Source organism: Lissotriton helveticus, chromosome 2_2, assembly GCF_964261635.1.
Source record: "Lissotriton helveticus chromosome 2_2, aLisHel1.1, whole genome shotgun sequence".
Taxonomy (NCBI): domain Eukaryota; kingdom Metazoa; phylum Chordata; class Amphibia; order Caudata; family Salamandridae; genus Lissotriton; species Lissotriton helveticus.
Genome location: NC_136060.1, coordinates 174,016,230 through 174,036,984, shown reverse-complemented (window position 1 = coordinate 174,036,984; position 20,755 = coordinate 174,016,230). Strand labels below are relative to the sequence as shown.

Below are 20,755 nucleotides of genomic sequence, written 5' to 3'. Positions count from 1 at the left end.
CTTTTGAATCACATCGCTGGTCCGGGTGCTCCAGACTGACCCTTGCTTCCTTGCAAAGGTGAAGCCCCTCAGACCTTGCATGTACTAGCTCTGTGTTGCATATATATAACTCACACACTGCTATATTTGTTGTGTTTCTTGTGGATTTATTGAATAATTTTTTCAAAAGAAGGTTGAATCTATCTCCGTGTTAGCCATTTCACTAGGCTGCCACACCAGCGGCAGCAAGGGATAGAGGTGTGCTCCCCCCAAAGGGACTTGGAAGGGAAGGGAAGGACTGGGGCTGAGGGAGGGAGGGGGGAAAAAAGGGGGAAAAATACATTGTAAGGAAGAAATATGGTGTGGACAGAGTAATGAAATACTATAATAGAGATTTAATGCAGAGGAAAGACAAAGAATTTAGACGTAAGCTATGTCTAAGACAAAACTGTTAATTTGGAATGTTGCTGGCCTCAATAGTAAGCAAAAGAGGAGATTGGTTCAGGAAGAGTTGGCTATGTATAAACCACAATTTGCTCTTCTCTCGGAAACTCATATCAGTTACCAAGACAGGAAATTGCTTTCACAAATGGGGTATGAGCTCGTGGTGTGTTCAACCTTGGGTGCTTCCATTAGGGGGGTGGCCATATTAAAACAGAAAGGATTAGCGTTAGAAATCTTAAAAACATCATCAGATACACGGGGGAGGTGGGCGATAGCACAAGTTCAGATGGAACACCAGAAGTTTGTCTTATGTTTGGTTTATGGCCCTAATATAGACAACCCCAAGTTCTTTGAATACTTAAGCATTGAGCTACTAGAGTGGTCAGACTTGGCTGCAAAGACCAGCTTCAAGACCGCACCTGATTGCTCCTCGACGTCGTCTGGTTCCACCCGGTCACTGGCTAGTGACCCAGACTCTGTCCCCTCGGCTTTCAGGTCCTCTACATCTTCGATCCACCCTTGGATCCACCCGGACATCTTCCTCCTGGTCGCCTGCTGCATCTTTATTCGAGGCTCCATAGGACTCAACGACGAAATCCGACACATCTTCACACATATGCACCCGCCGTCCGTGGGTGAGGTAACGCGAGTACTTAGGTGCTCCGAAGGGTATTGACTATCCAAGTGTCTAAGTCTTTAGTTGTGTCCTTCTAGCTAAACCGGAAGTGTCCTAAATCCTTCTAAATCTAACTTCTAACTTCCCATTGACTTTGCATTGACTCACGCGTGTGTAAGACACTGCACACGCCGCCTGTGGGCCTCCCACTTCTAAACTATTGTTCAGATAGTGTAGCCCCAGCGATGCCCTAGGCCTTTCCTTTTCTCGTGACGTGGTACTTATACCACTTTCTTAGTATATGGTTTGCTTTGCCCCTAGGGCCTAACCGTAAATTGTGCAACTTAACGTATTCTGACTAAGTATCCTGTTATGTGCTTTGCCCTCTGATCTCATAAAGAGTTCAGAGGAGTGTGTTAGTAAATACATACATATATATTTTATATATATCCTGTGTGGTGTCCTTTCATTTGATATTCAAGGGGTTACATATGGTAAAACAGCTGGCTTTACACGCCCTCAAGAGTCTTTTAGCCTAAGACTGTTCTGTCCACGCTACCACTAGGATAGCTGGTCTATAAGGTTGACTTACAACCAACACCATAAGGGTTGTTTGGACTGGTGCAAGGTGATCACTAGAATAGTGATCATCATATACCAGGCCGACTTCTCACACCAGGTAGACAAATGCATCAACCCGCTCGAGGGAAAGCCCATCCATTGTTATTCTCCCCTTAAAAGATCTATGTTGATTAAAAGCCATGAACTTGGTCTTGTCAGCATGAATTTTTAGGCTTCGTAGATGACAACATTCTTCATATTGTCGCAGTGCATGTTGTAAACCACTTTGGGTTTTAGGGATGAACAGGGTATCATCTGCAAACATTAAAATCGGGGTTATTCTGCCATCTAAAACAAGCATCAGTATGGGTGGCAGCAAGAAAATTTGCCACTCCATTAATGAAGAGGGCAAATAGTGTACGAGCTAACACACATCCTTGACGGACGCATTTACGTATTGAAAGGGATCCGTCTTGTCTCCCGGCACCCTCCATCGGATCTGTGCAGTTTCCCGCGTGGAGCCGGACAATAAGGGAGAGTAAATCCAGTGGCATCCCCATTGCGTTCAGTACCTCCCATAGTTTATGCCGTGAGACCAGGTCAAAGGCTGATTTCAAATCAACAAAGGCAGCATACATGCTGCCCTTGCTGTGAGCTACTGTCCGCCAATGTAATGTACTGGTCGATTGTGTTTGTGGGCCCGGAAGCCTGCCTGAAGGTGGCTAATGATGGAATGTTCGTCCATCCATACATGAATATTGGCCAGGACAATCCGGGTCACCACCTTTTGTATGGAATCTGAGGCTTATGGGCCTGTAGTTGCCAGGCATAGATTTATATTTTTTTTGTATAGTGGAATTATCTCTGCCTCCGCCAGGTATCCAGAATAGGAGCGCCATGGGTAATGGCGTTTGCTAATGAAAGTATATATTGGGTCCATTTGGGTCTGTCCTGCAAGAAAATATCAGTGGGGACACAGTCTAGCCCTGGTGCTTGATCTCCTGGAAGTGTATTAAGGGCAGCACTAACGTCTGCCTCATCAAATTCCTTATCAGTAGGGTAGAAGTGTATTGATACAGATCCATAGTCCTCTACTTCATCACTAGCATATTGAGAGGAATGGTGGCTAACCCACACATCCGGATCAACATGATTTTCCGGGGGTGGTGCCACTCCTCCACTGCCCCATTTTACCAAGGACTAAAACCATTTTGAATTTTTGGTACCACAGGCACGTTTTAGTTCAAACCACCTATCCTCATCCCAGACTTTTTTGGCAGAAAGGATGACCTCCTTATATGTGTTCCTAGCGGATCATCGCTAAGGGCACCACGTGCGTGTCTTCAGTCAGTAGTGTACCAGTGATGTTTTGGTTTAATGTCTCTCGTCCTGGCTATGCTTGGTCTTTGGAAGTAGGTCTGGATAAAAAATAAAAAAAATGAAATATGCAATTGTATATAATCATTTAACAACTGATATTTAAGAAGGGATATCTCCATAGCTTTTACTGTATTTTCCATCTCATTAGTTCTGGAGGCCAAGATTTCTGGGCACTCTAAAATCATGGGCCATTTAACTCGCCGCATGTTATTTGATAGCTGGAGGTTGCTAGTAGTACTTGTAGCATCAGTTTGTGCTTGAGGCCTCAAGTCCCTAAATACAAACCTAGAGCACATTGGTCATGGTCGCTCTCCACACATGCCTTCACTACCATGTCCTCAAGAATGTGCCATAGGTTCAAGCTAACTAAAAGTTAATCAATGCGACTTGAATGGTATCCACTATTGAATGTATTTGTCCCATGTCTGTTGGAAGTGGTTCTACCATTGGCTGCCCGTAGACCGTATTCTAAACAAAGGGCTTTCAATTGGATGGCGGACTCAGTCCATCGTTTAATTGGTGCAAGTTCCGGTAATGGAACAACCCACTGCTCGTCCTCCTCCCTCGCCACATAATTATCCTCATTATCAAAGGGTTCCAAGGTCGTATTGAGATCGCCAACTATACCTACAGAGGCAGCCCCTGAGGGGGTTTCTTAGAGCTCACCCAAGGCATGAATGGTGTCCAATTTCTGCTCTGCCCCCGCTGAGGCCTCTCGCATAAACATTATAAAAGTAAATGGGGCCATTTTGATCAGACACCAGCCTAATTGCAAGAATGTCATTGGTGTCTATAGGGAGGGCCCGTATTTTGTGGTCGTTATTCTGTCTAACCCAGAGTGTGAGGCCCCCCCGATGGCTGACCTCTAGCACCCTGGATTGCCAGGATGTAGAATTTAAGGTATCCAGGGTGGTATATGGACTCTGTGGACCAGGTTTCCTGGAAAGCACAAATATCAAACTCTTTTATAAAATTATTCCAATCGGGAGCGTCACCCCTGAGCCTCAAGCCGGCAATATTCCAGGACAATACTATGATAGTACATGACATTAAGTTTATACCTGGTATTTGCCCAGCCCTGGGGATTAAATATCCTGGCGTCTGGTGTGACACACACCTAGAAATACTAGGAGTTAGTCGATGCTGGAAATGTACCATCAGTGCGAGAGGTAATGAGCTCACTAGTGTATGTTGTTTTGATGGCCTGTAAACTAGCAGCAGGAGGCGGAGGACACGTTCAATATATCTCTCTGAGTGGGGACCCGGAGTGTGTAAATAAGCCTTTTTACGGGCCCACCGGTGCAGGGGTTCACCCTTATCTGTCCACTGGTCCTTAAACCAACAAATTAGAGATTGGCACAGTAGCTGGAATATCAAATAACAAGTTTATTAATCACTCATGAGTGGGACTACATCAATACAACATCCTCGGGCACTGTATAAGGTAGTACAACGAATACAGAAACCAAGGGTCTTTTATACCCAGTTTGTTGCACAGTGTTGCACAGTAAGCATAGAGACTCAAATAGAAGGTACAGGCATACACAGGAATAGCTATCGACTGACATGGACAGATAGAAACCACTTTGTCACCAGAGTGGGAGGGGAGACAGAACTGCTTACATCAGTTGGAACAGGCTGACAGTTACATTCTAAGAAAGGTGCATTCTAGCAGCTACAGGCCTTTCTGAGCTTACACAGTGGTCTGGCTCAGTATTGTAGAAATTAACTACAGTTGATGACTCAAGTAGAATAGAAAGGCAGGCAACAGTGAAGACGGCAGAATCACATGGCCAACAAAATGGGTGCCACAACTAAAATGGCTTCAGCTTAAGCTAACCGCAATTTCTGTGATTTCCACAGACGGCCCTTTTAGCATTAGCTGAAAACCTCGCTATGCAATAGAAGAAACATGAAAGTAATCACCTATATCAACTAACATCAGTTTTCCTATTTTATTTGGTCAGTTACTAGTCGGGCATTTACATTCTTGGCATTTTGTTTAGTCAGTATACATGAGGTACAAGTAGAAATAAATAGGGAACAGAGCATTGGGCCACATTGTATACAGAGGCAGCAGGAAAAAAGGATCGCAACAAATATACGTAGGGCTGATAATAACTTCCACCCCCAGACAGAAATCAGTATCCATAGCCGTCCAAGTCCATGTCCCTGAGTCCTGATGGATTTCAGTGGCTATTTTATGCAGTTTAGAAATAGCCAACAGCACGTCTGATGCAATGTCTAAATAAAAACATTATCTTGATAGACCTTCCAGTGTTCTTCTTTATGAGGGCTAGAAAACCAATTATATGTTCGCGGGGGCGGAGTAGTACTTAGTAAAGTATTTGTCTTTCAGAAAAACAATATTCCAAATACGAATACAATAATTGTCACAAAAACAATCTTTGTTTTGGGGGACCAGGAGGACCAAACTGGGCCTTTGGAATTAGGACGAGGAGCCGCAAAGGGCTGCTCCTCCTCAAAAATGGGATGACCAAAGGGTTACATTGCTAACAAAAAAAGTACTTGGGGAATTGAAGCCACTGTACAACCAGCCAGAGGGGAGTCTTCTCCCTTTGTCAGTCTGAGCCTCAGAGGCAGGCTCTTATCGTTCATCAAGTGATCACTTCTCCCACAGTGGAGCTGCACAACTTGCAACCCAGAAAAACAATCACGGCCCAGACTAAGGGAAATGTCTTTCTTTCAGGATAGGGCAATCACACTCCAGGGCAAATCCCTCAACGATCCTGTCCAGTGTCTCAGACAGTGTACCAGTATTCTTCACTCTAATCTAACAGGCACCAGAGATACAGCATCTGTACCTTGAACTCAAGTCCTTCCCTAACCAGACCAGATACATTTGGACGCAGGAGGATCAGTGGCAGTGATCCTCCTGGACCTCAGTGCGGCCTTCGACACTGTCAACCACCGGGTTCTAATCCAGCGTCTCAGAGACATCGGGGTGGAGGGTGCTGCCCTGGCTTGGTTCTCGTCATTCTTAAACCACCGTTCCTTCCAGGTCTGGGAGAACGACACCCACTCCCCTGCAGTCCCCCTCCAGTGCAGAGTGCCGCAGGGCGCTTCGCTAAGCCCGACATTATTCAATGTCTACATGTCCCCACTGGAGGAGGTGGTCACCCCATTCGGAGTGAAAATCATCAGCTACGCTGACGACACCCAGCTGGTGGTGTCCCTATCCCACCCCAACCAAGAACCATCTAATCTCCACAGCTGCCTCTCCGAAATCCAGGGGTGGATGAATAACTCAGCGTTGAAACTCAACGGGTCCAAGACAGAAATTTTGCTTCTTGGTCAAAAAGGGCTCTCCCTTCCCCCTAACATCTGGCCCTCCTGTCTGGGTGAACCCCCGGTCCCCAAAACCGAGATCAAGAGCTTGGGAATCTGGTTAGAGAAAGACCTGTCCTTCAAAACCCAAGCCAAAAAAAGTGCTGGGATTTGTTTTGGGCTGCTTAGATCAGTCAGGAAAATCCTCCCCTTGCTCCCTCCCATCTCCCGGAAATTGCTTATCCAAGGCCTTATTCTATCTAGGCTGGATTACAGCAATGCCATCTATCTGGTAGCCCCCGAAGCCACCTTCAACAAATTACAAAGAATTCAGAATGCCGCGGCCCGGCTTCTCACCAACACCCCGGCCACATCATCGGCCAAACCAGCTTTGAAGCACCTTCACTGGCTGCCAGTAAGAGAAAGAGTTAAATTCAAGGCTCTCTGTCTGGCCCATAAACTCTTACAGGATAAAGGCCCCCCCATCCTCAAAAACGTTATTTCGCCCTACAAGGCCACAAGATCCCTCCGCTCGGACCACGAACACCTCATTACAGTTCACAGAGTGAAAAAGGCCCGCACAGGCGGACGGCGATTCTCTGTGAACACGGCCAGCCTATGGAACACCCTCCCCCGTAAACTAAGGATGGAATCAGACCACCTCCGATTCAGGAAATTACTGAAAACACACCTCTTCCCCTGATCCCCCCTCTCCTTTCTCCCTGATTACCCACCCTCTCGACTGTCTTGGTCTCAGCGCTGGGATACTTACGGGTTACTATGCGCTCTACAAAACCCTAATAATAATAATAATAATAATAACTCTGTTTTGCCCTGCTGGCGCACTGCTCTTTTGTCGGTCCCGCAGATTGTACCTAGTGTGCCCAGGCAACTCATTATCAACAAACAAAGGTGCAGACTTGCTTTCACTTGGGGTCAGGGTCTCAGAGGCCTGATGCACAGGAACTGGAGTATCTGAAGGAACTCTTGTTTCAGAGAGGGTCCCCTCAGGTAAAACCTCCTTGCTTCTTGTTATCGGTCTGTGCCTCTTTTAGCTAGGCATCAAAAAACAGGAACAAAGCAAAGAATCAGCTCTCCGTCCTGATTTGTGACCCCGTCTTTCACTCAGGAATTATCTGACAGTGGTAGGGGTACATGTTTCACATCACTTTCATGGATCCAATGCTTCCGGCCTTCTACCTTCACTGCGGTCCTAGTTGCCAGCAACACCTGGGCTGGTTCCCTTCACCCCGGCTCCAAGCTGGACTTGCGCTGAATCCCCAGGCTGGATCAGATGTCTAGGCCCCTCTGGCAATGGTTGTAGGGCAGCAGATATCTATTAGTGAATAGAACACAAATCTTTAGACAAAACATACAAATAATCAATCAAAAGAGGATATTCTATTTCAGAAACGCCCCTATATTATTCTTCTGAAAAACCTACAAAAAAAGGAATTTCAAAACAACTATTCTTTTGAGCAAACTTGTACTTAATAAGTCATAGAAATCACAATACAGCTTCTACTTTGTAAACCTGCACTATTGTGCAAAACTGCAGACACCTCTAAAATTATTTTCCTTGCATAAGAACAACCATGTTTTGCGCTTATGACCATGCTGTCATATTATAGGTGTAGCGGGAAACTCTGAAACTGTGAATGTAACAAAGGTCCATATTACATGAATATTTGATAAATTAAACATAACCTAGTAGGTACATGAATTTTGCAGCAGAACTTGTTTGTGGCAGACAAGCAAACAAGCAAAAGCACATTTTGGTCTTAAAAATGTGTGCTAGGGGCATATGGGCATCTTTCCTAGCATTAGGAACCATAAGCATCCTACTTTTCACGATCTGGGCCTTGTAATATCATATTCAGGGGAGAAACCTATTCACCAGCTCTAGCGAGGGTTGTCAGCTCAATTACATAGACTAACTAATGAGCGACTCATGATGCCTCTGCGACTTATGTAGTGCTGTAATACCATCAACAATAATGGTGTTGTTACCTGGGAATTTTGAACAAAAACCACCAACATATAGTTCCCCTTACAGGTCAAATAAGGGAACATCATTCTATTCTACACATCCTTTCATCCATATCCAATTCCAATTTCATTAGTTTACAGACAGGATGGGCAGTTACATTATTATTTATTAATTTATTTTGTTAATTCTAATAATTTGTTCGAGGCATATGAGCTGCAGGTTGTACATTTAGCAATAGATCGCCACCTGGTGTTGGGCTCGGATGATTGCAGGTTGTTGTTGTCTTCTTGGAAGAAGTCTTTGTAGTCACGAGATAAGTGACTCCTCCCTTGGACAATACTGCGCATGGTAATCGACTCCATCCTCAGATTGTTTTTTTCCGCCACTGGGTTCGGATTAAAGTTTTCCGCTCCGGCTAGAAAAGACTTTTTCGGCATTTTCGAAGCGTAAAACTTTAGACAAACAACTTTCGACATCGAAGACACTTTTCGACATCACCAGCTACATCCCGGTACATCGACGCGGGCCGTTGGGCCCATCGGCGCCGTACGGCCTATGGGCCCAACGGCCTACGCCTCATGGATAGAACTCCATTCAAGAGATGCCCGGTATGTCGAGCAAAATTTCCTCATAGCGACCATCACGAGGTTTGCAACCTCTGTCTCTCGCCAGAACACGACGAGTCGACCTGCACAGCCTGTGCCTCCTTCCGATCGAAAAAGACCATTCGGGATCGGAGGGCCCGTCGACATGAGAGGAGATCAGCACCATCACCGGAGGCCATCTTTGAGAAGGAGATCGTCGAACAGGACGTCTCAGAGGACGAGGCTCCACTCGTCGCTGAGGAAGACTCGCCTGATCTCCAGATCATATCGGGAGCAGAGGACTCGGACGATTCGATTCCATCTCGGCCACCCGTGAGTACCTCTGCCCCTGCACCACAGACACTGCCCAAACCAAAGGCAACGGTCAGCACTCCGCCCATGGGGCCCAGTCGAGACCGAAATCTACTCTCTAACGCCCCGCCTTCCGGCTCGGCTCCGAGGAAAAAGACTACACCTTCCGATGCCTCGGCACCGAAAAAACCACATATGCCAATCCCACCTCCTCCATTGGCACCAAAACATCCTTCCACACCGAAGGACTCTTCGGCACCGAAGCTAACACACCCTTTGGCGCCCAAAGACTCTTCGGCACCCAAACCTAAACAGGCATCGGTGCCGAAACCAAAAACAGTAACGGAACCGAAAGCTTCAACTCCGAAACCATCCGGCTCCAAAAACAAAGACGGGAAGATAGATTCCGGCGCAACAGGACCAACAAAACCTGTCTCCACGCCGAAATCTTCGATAACGGTACCAAAGACCACAAGGCCTGATACACACAAGCCTAAAGAACCTTCGGCACCGAAGAAATTGCCACAGGACTCAATAACTCTTCCTAAGGCAAAAAACGCTAAAGAACCACTATCGACACCGAAGAAATCGGCGCCGAAGAGGACTATACAAGAGGAAGAACTATTTAGACCAGATCCAAAGCAGAAAAAGGTTTATATCAATCCAAAAACTGGACATGTGGAAGCAATTCCACACAAGAAAAGACCAACAGACACACCACTTCCAACTGTGGTACCTGCCAAAAAGGATTGTGCAACATCTCCAATGCACCCTTCCTCTCCTTCACCTTCTTCCTCTCCTATCACTCTATATATTGAGCCTATAACTTCTCCTGCATCATCACACCACACTGACGAAGAGTATGATTTAGGTGGGGGGGATGATGTACCAGATACACATACATATCCCTTAGATGAGGATGAAGATGTCAACCCAGATTATACCAAGGAGGATGATGCATATAATTTCCAACCAAATAAAGCACCAGCCATACCTGATCCTCAGTATTACCCAACAAAACCTTCCCCTCCAGAGGACAGTATTGGGTTCAATCATCTACTAAACAGAGCTGCACTTTACCACGGAGTTCCAATGCACTCTGGTGCCATTGAGGAGGATTTCCTATTAGACACTTTTGAGCAATCACAGAGATCTACTCAAATACTACCTATGATCAAGGGGGTCATTAAACATGCCCCAGATATTTTTAAAGACCCAGTAAGGTGTAGGGTACTAAACCCAAGAATAGAGAAAAAGTATAGGCCAGCACCATCAGATCCTATCTACATTAAGGGACACCTACCATTGGACTCTTTAGTTGTGTCAAATGCACGTAAAACAGCCAATTCCCAGACTTCTGGGGACCCTCCCCCCCCCCCCCCCGACAAAGAATCAAAAATCATTGATGCGTCAGGGAAACGGATTGCTGCACAAGCAACAAACATTTGGCGCATAGCAAATACACAAGCCTTACTCTCACGCTACGATAGGGCTCACTACGACCAACTAGAAAAGTTAATAGAACATCTGCCAGATCAATACAAAGATCACGCAGCAGAGCTCTTACAGAAAGGCAAACTAATATCAAATGCCTCCATTAAATGCGCAATAGACGTAGCTGACACAGCATCTAGGGCAGTTAACACCTGTGTTATCCTCAGGCGTCATGCATGGCTACGCATTTCCGGTTTCAAACCAGAGGTGCAAACTACCATCCTCAACCAGCCCTTCAATCAGAACCAATTGTTCGGGCCAGAGGTAGATACTACGCTAGAAAAGATGAAAAAGGACACAGACACTGCTAAGTCTATGGGTGCATTACAATCTACCCAGACTAGAGGTTCTTTTCGCCGCTCCTCTTATAGAGGAGGCTCCAAGCAGACCGGTGCAGATAACACATCATCTTTTAAAACACAAACCCCCTCTAATAAAGGTTACTATAGAGGAGGGTACAGAGGCAACAACAATAAGGGAAGAGGTAGATGGAACAACAACAACCGCTCCTCTTCCACTCCCAAACAGTGACTTCCCTCTGCCTCCCCTACAACATTCCACACCAGTAGGGGGCAGAGTATCACAGTTCCTACCTGTCTGGGATTCCATCACAACAGACAGGTGGGTAAAACAAATTATCCAACATGGCTACTGCCTAGAACTCACAGCAACCCCCCCAAACATACCACCCAGGCAGCGTCCAATGTCCACAGAACACATAACACTGCTTCAACAGGAAGTTCTAGCACTTCTACAAAAAGATGCTATTCAAGAGGTCCCCTTACAGGAACAAGGAACAGGAGTCTACTCCCTGTATTTCCTAATACCCAAAAAGGACGGGACATTAAGACCGATCCTCGACCTCAGGCCCCTAAACCACTACATTCAATCAGATCATTTTCACATGATCACTTTACAACAAGTACTCTCATTACTACAACAGGGAGACTTTCTGACAACACTAGACCTAAAGGACGCCTATTTTCATATTCCTATACTTCCTGCGCACAGGAAGTATCTAAGATTTGTCATACAAGGACAACGCTATCAGTTCAAAGTCCTTCCATTTGGGCTCACAACAGCACCACGAGTGTTTACAAAGTGCTTAGCAGTAGTAGCAGCACATCTCAGGAGACAACAGATACATGTCTTCCCTTACCTCGACGACTGGCTCATAAAAGCAAGATCGTTCAACCAGTGTGTACAACACACCAAACAAACAATTCAGACATTACACGACTTAGGGTTTACGATAAACTACACCAAGTCGCACCTAGAGCCTTCGCACGTTCACCAATATCTAGGAGCTACCATAGACACATCAGTAGCTCTAGCCTATCCCAGTCAAGCCAGGATTCAGAGCATTCAGAGCTTGGTCTCCCTTTTTCAATGCCAACACTCTCTTCAGGCCAGAGTGTTCATGAAATTAATAGGCATGATGGCATCTTGCATCTTCATAGTTCCTCATGCAAGACTGCAAATGCGCCCACTACAAGAATGTCTAGCACAACAGTGGAATCAGGCTCAAGGTCAGCTCACAGACCTGGTGTTGGTAGACAGCCGTACATATCGCTCTCTGCAATGGTGGAACACCAAAAACTTGACAAAGGGACGGCTGTTCGTAGACCCTGTTCCACAAATAGTGCTCACAACAGACGCATCCCTCACAGGATGGGGAGCCCATCTCCTGCACTATACCACTCAAGGCCAATGGAACAGCCAACAAAAACTGCTCCATATCAATCATTTGGAACTGCTAGCAATTTACCTAGCACTCAAAACGTTTCAACTCCAAGTACAGAACAAAGCTGTTCTAATCCGGACGGACAATATGACAGCTATGTATTACATACAAAAACAGGGAGGGACACACTCTCTGCAACTGTCCCAGCTTGCACAGAACATCTGGAGATGGGCCATCCCTCAAAACATACACCTGACTGTAGAACACCTTCCAGGAATTCACAATCAGATAGCAGATCTGTTGAGTCGTCAATCACAACAGATTCACAAATGGGAGTTGCACCCACAAATCCTACAACCATTCTTCCAAATGTGGGGGCACCCACACATAGATCTGTTTGCCACCCACGAAAACACAAAATGCCCAACCTTCGCCGCCAGGTTCCCACACCCGCGGTCGGAGGGGAATGCATTATGGATGAATTGGTCAGGCAGATTTGGTACGCTTTTCCGCCTCTCCCACTCATTCCACTAGTAGTACGCAAGCTCAGACAACAGTCCCTCAAACTAATTCTAGTGGCCCCCACATGGGCACGCCAGCCATGGTTCACCACACTACTAGATCTCTCACTGGTTCCACATCAGAAATTACGGCTCACGCCATCCCTGTTAACACAGAACCATGGAGAAATAAGGCACCCAGAACCAAGCCAGCTTAATTTGGCAATCTGGCTCCTGAGGTCTTAGAGTTTGGCTACTAAAGAAGCTAGAAGACCCACCACTAGAGCATGTTATGCTGCTAAGTGGAAAAGATTTGCAATATATTGTAACAACAATGATATTGATCCATTGGATGTTTCCATCCAGAATATTATTTATTACCTTCTACACCTACAAAGGTCCAACTTGGCTTACTCTTCCATACGACTGCATCTAGCAGCAATTGCAGCCTATTTACAGAATAGACAGCACCTATCTCTCTTTAGAGTACCTGCGATAAAAGCATTTATGGAAGGATTAAAACGAATAATCCCACCTAGGTTACCACCTGCACCAGTATGGAACCTGAACATTGTACTTACAAGACTCATGGGACTCCAGTTTGTGCCTTTACACAAGTGTGGATTGCAATTCCTAACATGGAAAACTGCATTCCTTGTTGCCATCACCTCTCTCAGAAGAGTTAGTGAGATACAAGCATTCACAATAGAAGAACCATTTTTTCAGATACACCCTAACAAAGTGGTTCTTAGACCTAACCCAAAATTCCTGCCAAAGGTGATTACTCCTTTTCACCTTAACCAATCAGTAGTTACCTGTGTTTTTCCAAAAACCAGACTCTGTTGCAGAAAGAGCCCTACGCACCATAGATGTTAGAAGAGCTCTTTTATACTACACAGACAGAACTAAATCCTTCAGAAAGTCAAAACAACTATTTGTATCTTTCTGTTCACCACACAAAGGCAATCCCATATCTAAAGGAAGAATTGCCAGATGGATTGTAAAGTGTATTCAAATATGCTATCTAAAGGCAAAACGTACACTAACAGTTCCTCCTAGAGCGCACTCCACTCGCAAACTAGGAGCCTCTATGGCTTTCTTAGGAAACATACCACTAGAGGACATATGGAAGGCAGCAACATGGTCTACCATACACACCTTCACTAAACACTATTGTATTGACGTGCAAGCCAAGCAGCAAGCTGCAGTAGGCCAAGCTGTCCTTAAAACACTATTTCAGTATGCTGCAACGGATACAAGTGACCACCGCTAGGGGAGACACTGCTGCACAATCGTTGCTAAATGTATAACCTGCAGCTCATATGCCTCGAACGGAATATGCTACTTACCAGTATGCATCTGTTCTTGGCATGTAGAGCTGCAGAGTTGTACATGCCCTCCCGCCTCCCCGGGACTTGTATCCGTTCCAGTACTCATCTTACTTAGATGCACACGCATGGACATCCATTTCTCTTTACTTCTACTAACTCCATCATTTCCCATCATGGCGAAAAACAATCTGAGGATGGAGTCGATGACCGTGCGCAGTATTGTCCAAGGGAGGAGTCACCTATCTCGTGACTACAAAGACTTCTTCCAAGAAGACAACAACAACCTGCAATCATCCGAGCCCAACACCAGGTGGGGATCTATTGCTAAATGTACAACTCTGCAGCTCTACATGCCAAGAACAGATGCATACTGGTAAGTAGCATATTCCTTTCAAACAATATTACTTAATAGCCACTTAGACGTGCACTGGTGAGGGGCTTTGTCTCTATTTATTCAAGAACATATTCACAGCATCCTGTGAAATGAATGACTAAAGCGAGCCCAACCAATTGTCTCATGGCCGTTCCTAGACCGCTTAGACAGGCTCGAGAGAGAGATAGAGAGAGAGAAACAACAACAAGCTGCCATACTTACTTTCCACGCAGAATAACACAGTGTGTTACTTAATTTTGCTTACCCTTAATTTGCCCAGGAGCTACGCCCCTTCGACAGTAGGAAATCCTAAGCAGGTGACCTCCTGTCGACAATATTTATCCCTTTTTGGCAGTTGGGCACGGACAGACTTGTAGGGGGTAAATAGCTAGGTGAATCCATACCAAGGAGGCCATGTCCAATGCTATTGGACTGTACCACTTAAAAAAAAAATATTCTGTATGCAAAGCATCACTAAAAGTCATCCCTGCTCCGTACCTGTGTGCTGATATTTTAAAGGTAGGGTGTAACTTTTACTCTTTATTTTTTATTCTTGTGCACTGTGCGTTCTAGCACCTAAAGAACTGGCTCAAAATTGTAGTTTTCAGAACGCCATAATGTGCCCAGAACTATTGTGCATTAAGGCGTGCAATGTAATGCACATGTCTCCAGAGCTACTCTTTTTATATAACTTTTAATTGTATTTGAGACTGCAGCCATTAGGCCAAACTAGAAATCATATTTTAAGTTTGTCACTAGGATACAGTAATATTTTCATTGTTAGAGAAACTAATACCCAACTTTTTAATTTTGATGCATAATATATTTAACCATTTAGACATTGAAATCTTAACGCACACTTTGCACAGGGTAATTTTCTGCACTACAACATATTATTGAATTTTCCCAATAGTGGTATTAGACATTATAAAGATCATAATAATGCAAAAAACGATAATAGTGCAATGACTTTTAAAATTTTTACATGTAGTCATTTTTTGAATGATTACTAACCCTTTTGCTGTTTCTACATCTGAAAGCAAGCCTCATTCCTTTCCTTTTGTCCTTAAATGCATTTATGTATGACACTTACAAAACTTCTTTTGAAACTAAGCACAGAAGCTTTACTGAAACATAGAAAGTTTGTTTCACTTTTTAGAAAGTAGTCATTATTTACCATCAGATCCACAGATGTGCTTCTTAGGGTAGCAACAAGAAAGAAAGTCCTTACTTGTATCCTTTCTCTTTTATCCCCAATAATGAAGCTGTATTTCTAACTTTCAAAATTAGTAGTCTTTAATGAACAAGTTTTTATGCCATTTTGTACTAACTTAAAACCTAGTTGCCACAGTGTTTATTTGTAGCTTGTGCCTGGGTAAAGCCTATCTTATTTATTTAGCTGTGTTTTAGGAACGGCAGGTGTTAGCTTCTCCACTTTTTCAGGAGAGAATGCCTTGTGCTCTAGGTCTGATAAATCCTGTCTTACATTTAATGGCACATGGCCCCTTATAATGCGATCTGTTTCCAATATGACAGCAATGTGCTGTATTCTAATGTCCTCACAGAAACCCCAAAAATGTAATGAACCACTCATTACCTCCCTCTGCTCTGACACACAGCTTATTTCGGACAGACAGCTTGAGCAGCTATTAAAAGCTCTTTCTGGTGCTGGGAATGAGGCTCAGTTCATTCTATTAAAAACCAGGCATTCCAAGCCAGTCAAAATCTATCGTTTGCAGTGTGGTAAAAGGAGGACACTTATTTTAGCAGCAACCAATTACTCATATAACATGAATGCCTTTTAATATTTAATATGATGTATATAAGGATAGTGCTGTAACATTTTGCACAGCTGATAGGCAGTACCAACAAAATGTTGGGCATCTATTTTTAATTTTTTTAAGTCCTAGTTGTATAAAACACACATTCGTTTTTCTCTGGGAGGCCTACTTTTTCCTATTGAGTGCCTTTTTCTAGGTAAAGTTAGTTTTAACATTATATAGCTCTAGCTATACCCAAAGGTCTCAGAGCGTTTTATTTGTTGTGAGATAACATTTACAAGTGGTATCTCTTTTTATATGGAAGGCTAGGCAATTCTGCTTTGAGTTTTAATTCAATTTTTTTACCATTGAGGCAATATAATGATATATATAATAAATAATATTATATTCTATACTTTTACTGCTTTTACTTTCCATAGTAGCGTGCAGCTACTTAACAAATTTTATATAATTCTTTGAAATTTAAAGTGGAATTCTTCCAATGGCATCTGCAGAACACAATGACGACAACAAACCAAATTGAGCTCATTCCAGACATTTTCAAGAAGGGGCCACACACTCATTACACACACAACATAGCTTGCTGAGGCAAGCCATCCTTACACAAAGAGCACAGTCGCTACTCACTCAAACAAGTACTTCACAAGCATTACCACCGGTGTCAGTCCACAAACCTCATAGACACTCGAACACAATCAACCCACAAATCAACACTAGGACAAAAACAAGAGGCAGCCCACAGACTGTACTCAAACCAAACCAATTGTAAATACACAAACATATCTTGTCGACTCTTTCTCTGAAAGTGACACTGCTCAACATACTGAATCTTCTTAAAATCAAATTACCCATTTACTGGCCATCGTAGATCAGGATCCTTTTTTGTATATTTGTTCCATAGTGTACTATACATTATGGAAGAAATACCATATTTAATATACATAAACCTATTAAGTGTGCCCTCTAGGGGAGCCGGCTGACTACTTTCTAGATCCATATTGGTACTTCCAAGACAGCAACACATTCTACGAAGTGTGCTAGGAGCAGGTATGCCAAAAATTATATAATAAAATATAATATTATAATCAAATAGTATTTATCCCAAGTATAAAAAGTAGAGACAAAAATCTCCTCATTACCTGCCTTTGTTTATTGCAACAAACAAAACCAGAATCTTGGCCAAGCAAAAACAAAATCAAGAGTGCCGCTTCAGCGACCTTACCAAAGAAGACAGGCTCTAGCCCCAGACCTTTTCCAAAATACGCTGAATTACCAGTTGGTCTGGCAGAGTGTTTGCAAACACTCTGTGTCTTTACCAAGTCATAAGGCATGCCTATTACAGGGGTCTGCAGACCCACCTAAAATAAGATAGGGAAAACCCCCAAGCCTTTGCAAGAAAAGACCGAATTACCAAGTGGCATGGTGGAACATTCAAGAGCGCTCCGTATCTCTCCTTACGAATTTTACTAAATGACAAAAGTCTCCAGCCTCCACCTGCCAAGCTCTGGGTCGACCTAATGGTCACTGCAATACTTACGCCGAAGGAGATCTCAGTCGGGACCGGCCACCACCTGGAGGGTCAGATCAGAAAACCGGAAAAGTCAATTCGGTCTGCAAAGACTAGAGTCTCCTTATGCAGGGTACCTACTCAGTAGATTCCTGTCTTTCCGTCAAGACCGCTCCTTCAGATGGCCACGTGTCCGATAGAGCCCCACGAGTCGGGCGCCAATTTGTGGGAATTAGCCTTTTTAGGGGCCCACCGGTGCAGGGGTTCACTCTTATCTGTCCACTGGTCCTTAAACCAACAAAATAGAGATTGGCATGGAAGCAGGAACATCAAATAAGTTTATTAATCACTCATGAGTGGAACTACTTCAATACAACTCCCCCGGGCACTGTATAAGGTAGTACAAGGAATAAAGAAACCAAGGGTCTTTTATACCCAGTTTGTTGTACAGTAAGCATGGAGACTCAAATAGAAGGTACAGCATACACAGGAATAGCTATCGAATTACATGGACAGATAGAAACCACTTTGTCAGCAGAGTGGGAGGGGAGACAGAACTGCTTACATCAGTTGGAACAGCCTGACAGTTACATTCTAAGACATGTGCATTCTAGCAGCTACAGGCCTTTCTGAGCTTACACAGTGCTCTGGCTCAGTACTGAAGGAGTTAACTACAGTTGATGACTCAAGCAGAATAGAAAGGCAGGCAACAGTGAAGACGGCAGAATCACATGGCTAACAAAATGGGTGCCACAACTAAAATGGCTTCAGCTTATGTTAACAGCAATTTCTGTGATTTCCACAGGAGGATTGAGGGTAATTGGGATGTTTAGGAGTTAAGTTGCTAATCTTGTCTCGGAGGTTATATTTGAGGCGGATAGTTGTATCAAAAAGGTGTTGAGCCGAAGGTCAAAAGTTACCAGGTTTTCTACTAGGGCACAGTGTGATAGTGTAAGGACAATAGTGTCTGTGACAGATCCAGAGGCGGAGTGCCTTTTGGCCCCAACTATGTCATCCCTTATTATGGATCGACATCCCCTCACTCGCCAAATCCAATGAATGGCCTTATTGACCAAAGTAGCCTCAGCTTAGTTGCGTGTCGTAGGCGGGAGATTAGATACGTAAGTCAAATATATTATCTGCTTCCACACAAGGGAAGCATCAGGCTTACTCTACCACCACTGGCACCTGTTATGGCCCACCTTACGTGAGACTGGAATCGGCTCACCCGACCTTGTGGTTTTCTTGACTAGTGGGCTTAGCACATAAAGTTGTTTTGAGAGATTGAACATCATTAAGTACCCGACTAAAGGATTCGGAGAGGCTACCTATGGCTGCCTTGAGCGCTCTAATTTCTTCTACTGGATTAGTTATTTGCACTGGTAACAATCTTTGCAGGAGCAAAGATTGTTACCAGTTTGTAGATTGTAAATGAAGTTAGTATGGGTGGCTATGCTTTCACTAGCGTGGGCAGCTTCCTTACTAGTGTGGGGGCCAAACCTGGAGGTGAGGATGCCACCCTATGTGGATGTTTAATTGTCTTAGCACCCTCTTTTTGTGCCTCACTTCTCAGATTGGTGTGCTTATCTAATACATCGGTATTGTCCGGGAGAGGGGCAAAGCTGTTAGTGCTGGGGAAGACTAAGAGCTCGTCTTCTGGCAGGTGCTCCTCTATCACTTCGTTGCTAATCTCCGTGGAGCTAGAATTTAAGGCCGATGGGGGTGGTTTCTTTCCTTTTACTCATTTTAAATAACAATGGAAGACGGCCTTGATGGGTGTTGTAAGCTGTGCTTCCCTGGGGGCTGTATACTGGGATCAGTGTGTTTTTAGAATCAAGAAGGCCTTCGCATTCGGATAGTAAGCTATCAATACGGTTTAACACCCTTTCCTCCCCTCCCCTTCGTCAGAGCTCGTGGCCTTTTTGCATTTTCCCCCCTTTTTTTAGTGTCAGCTTTTGAGCCTTCCTCCGTGCCTTTACGCTGTCCCATTATAAAACAAACACTTAGCGCAGAAAATTAGCTAAAAGCAATTACATGCAAGGAGTCCAAAGGTGCAGAGCAAGATAGCCACTATATACGAAGTCAGTTGTGGTGCAGAAGACAGTACCCTTATCTTGTTGCGGGCATCTAGTGAGAAAAAGAACGAGGGTGCCAGGTGTCAAATGACAGAGGGGTGGCCCAGCCCAGCCTCTTCCAGGCTCTGACGGGCGCAGACGGGCCCGCCCTTGGCCCTGGCATGACCACGCGTGCGTACCGTGCTGCTAGAGGACTGAAAGGCTTTTAAAATGCCTCCTGGCGCGGCTGTAACTCATTTGCGGCAGCAAAAACGCAAGGGAGGATGCGTCAGGTAGTCCTGGCCCCCAGTGGTGCAGCAGAGCGGCGAGAAGAGAGTCCCGCGCTGCGGGAGGATGAAAGGCTTTTAAAGCGCCTCCTGGCGCAGCTGTAACTCCTTGGCGGCAGCCAAGCTGCAAGGGAGGCTAGGTCCCTTATCCTGGCCCCCAGTGGTGCAGCAGAGCAGCGAGAAGAGCGTCCGTGCTGCAGGAGGACTGAAAGGCTTTTAAAGTGTCTCCTGGTGCAGCTGTAACTCGTTGGCGGCAGCCAAGTCTCAAGTTAGGCTGGGTCCCGTAGTCCTGGCCCCCAGTGGTGCAGCAGAGCTGTGAGAAGAGCGTCCCCTTTGTGCGTAAATACAGCTTAGAATACGTTTGTAGAACTTGGGAAAAGGTCAGGTGTCCAGGAATCAAAACCAAGATTGCCGCTGATTGGGTTCTTGATGTTAAGAGGCTCGCTCATCACCAAATGATGCTCACATAGAAATTAATGATTTTCTGACATACTCGGGGGGCATGCTGGGGAGAGGATGTGGCGTAACCGCCAGACCTGCCGATTTTGGAGCTGGGAAACCTGCATCTAGTCTCGGCGTCGGCTCAACAT

General features: G+C 44.8%; 1 protein-coding gene across 1 annotated transcript in view; it reads left to right on the top strand.

Moving 5' to 3' along the window:
* The window catches only part of LIMCH1 (LIM and calponin homology domains 1), a 990,782-nt gene that overhangs the window by 808,814 nt on the left and 161,213 nt on the right, over positions 1-20,755 (top strand). The window lies entirely within an intron of this gene.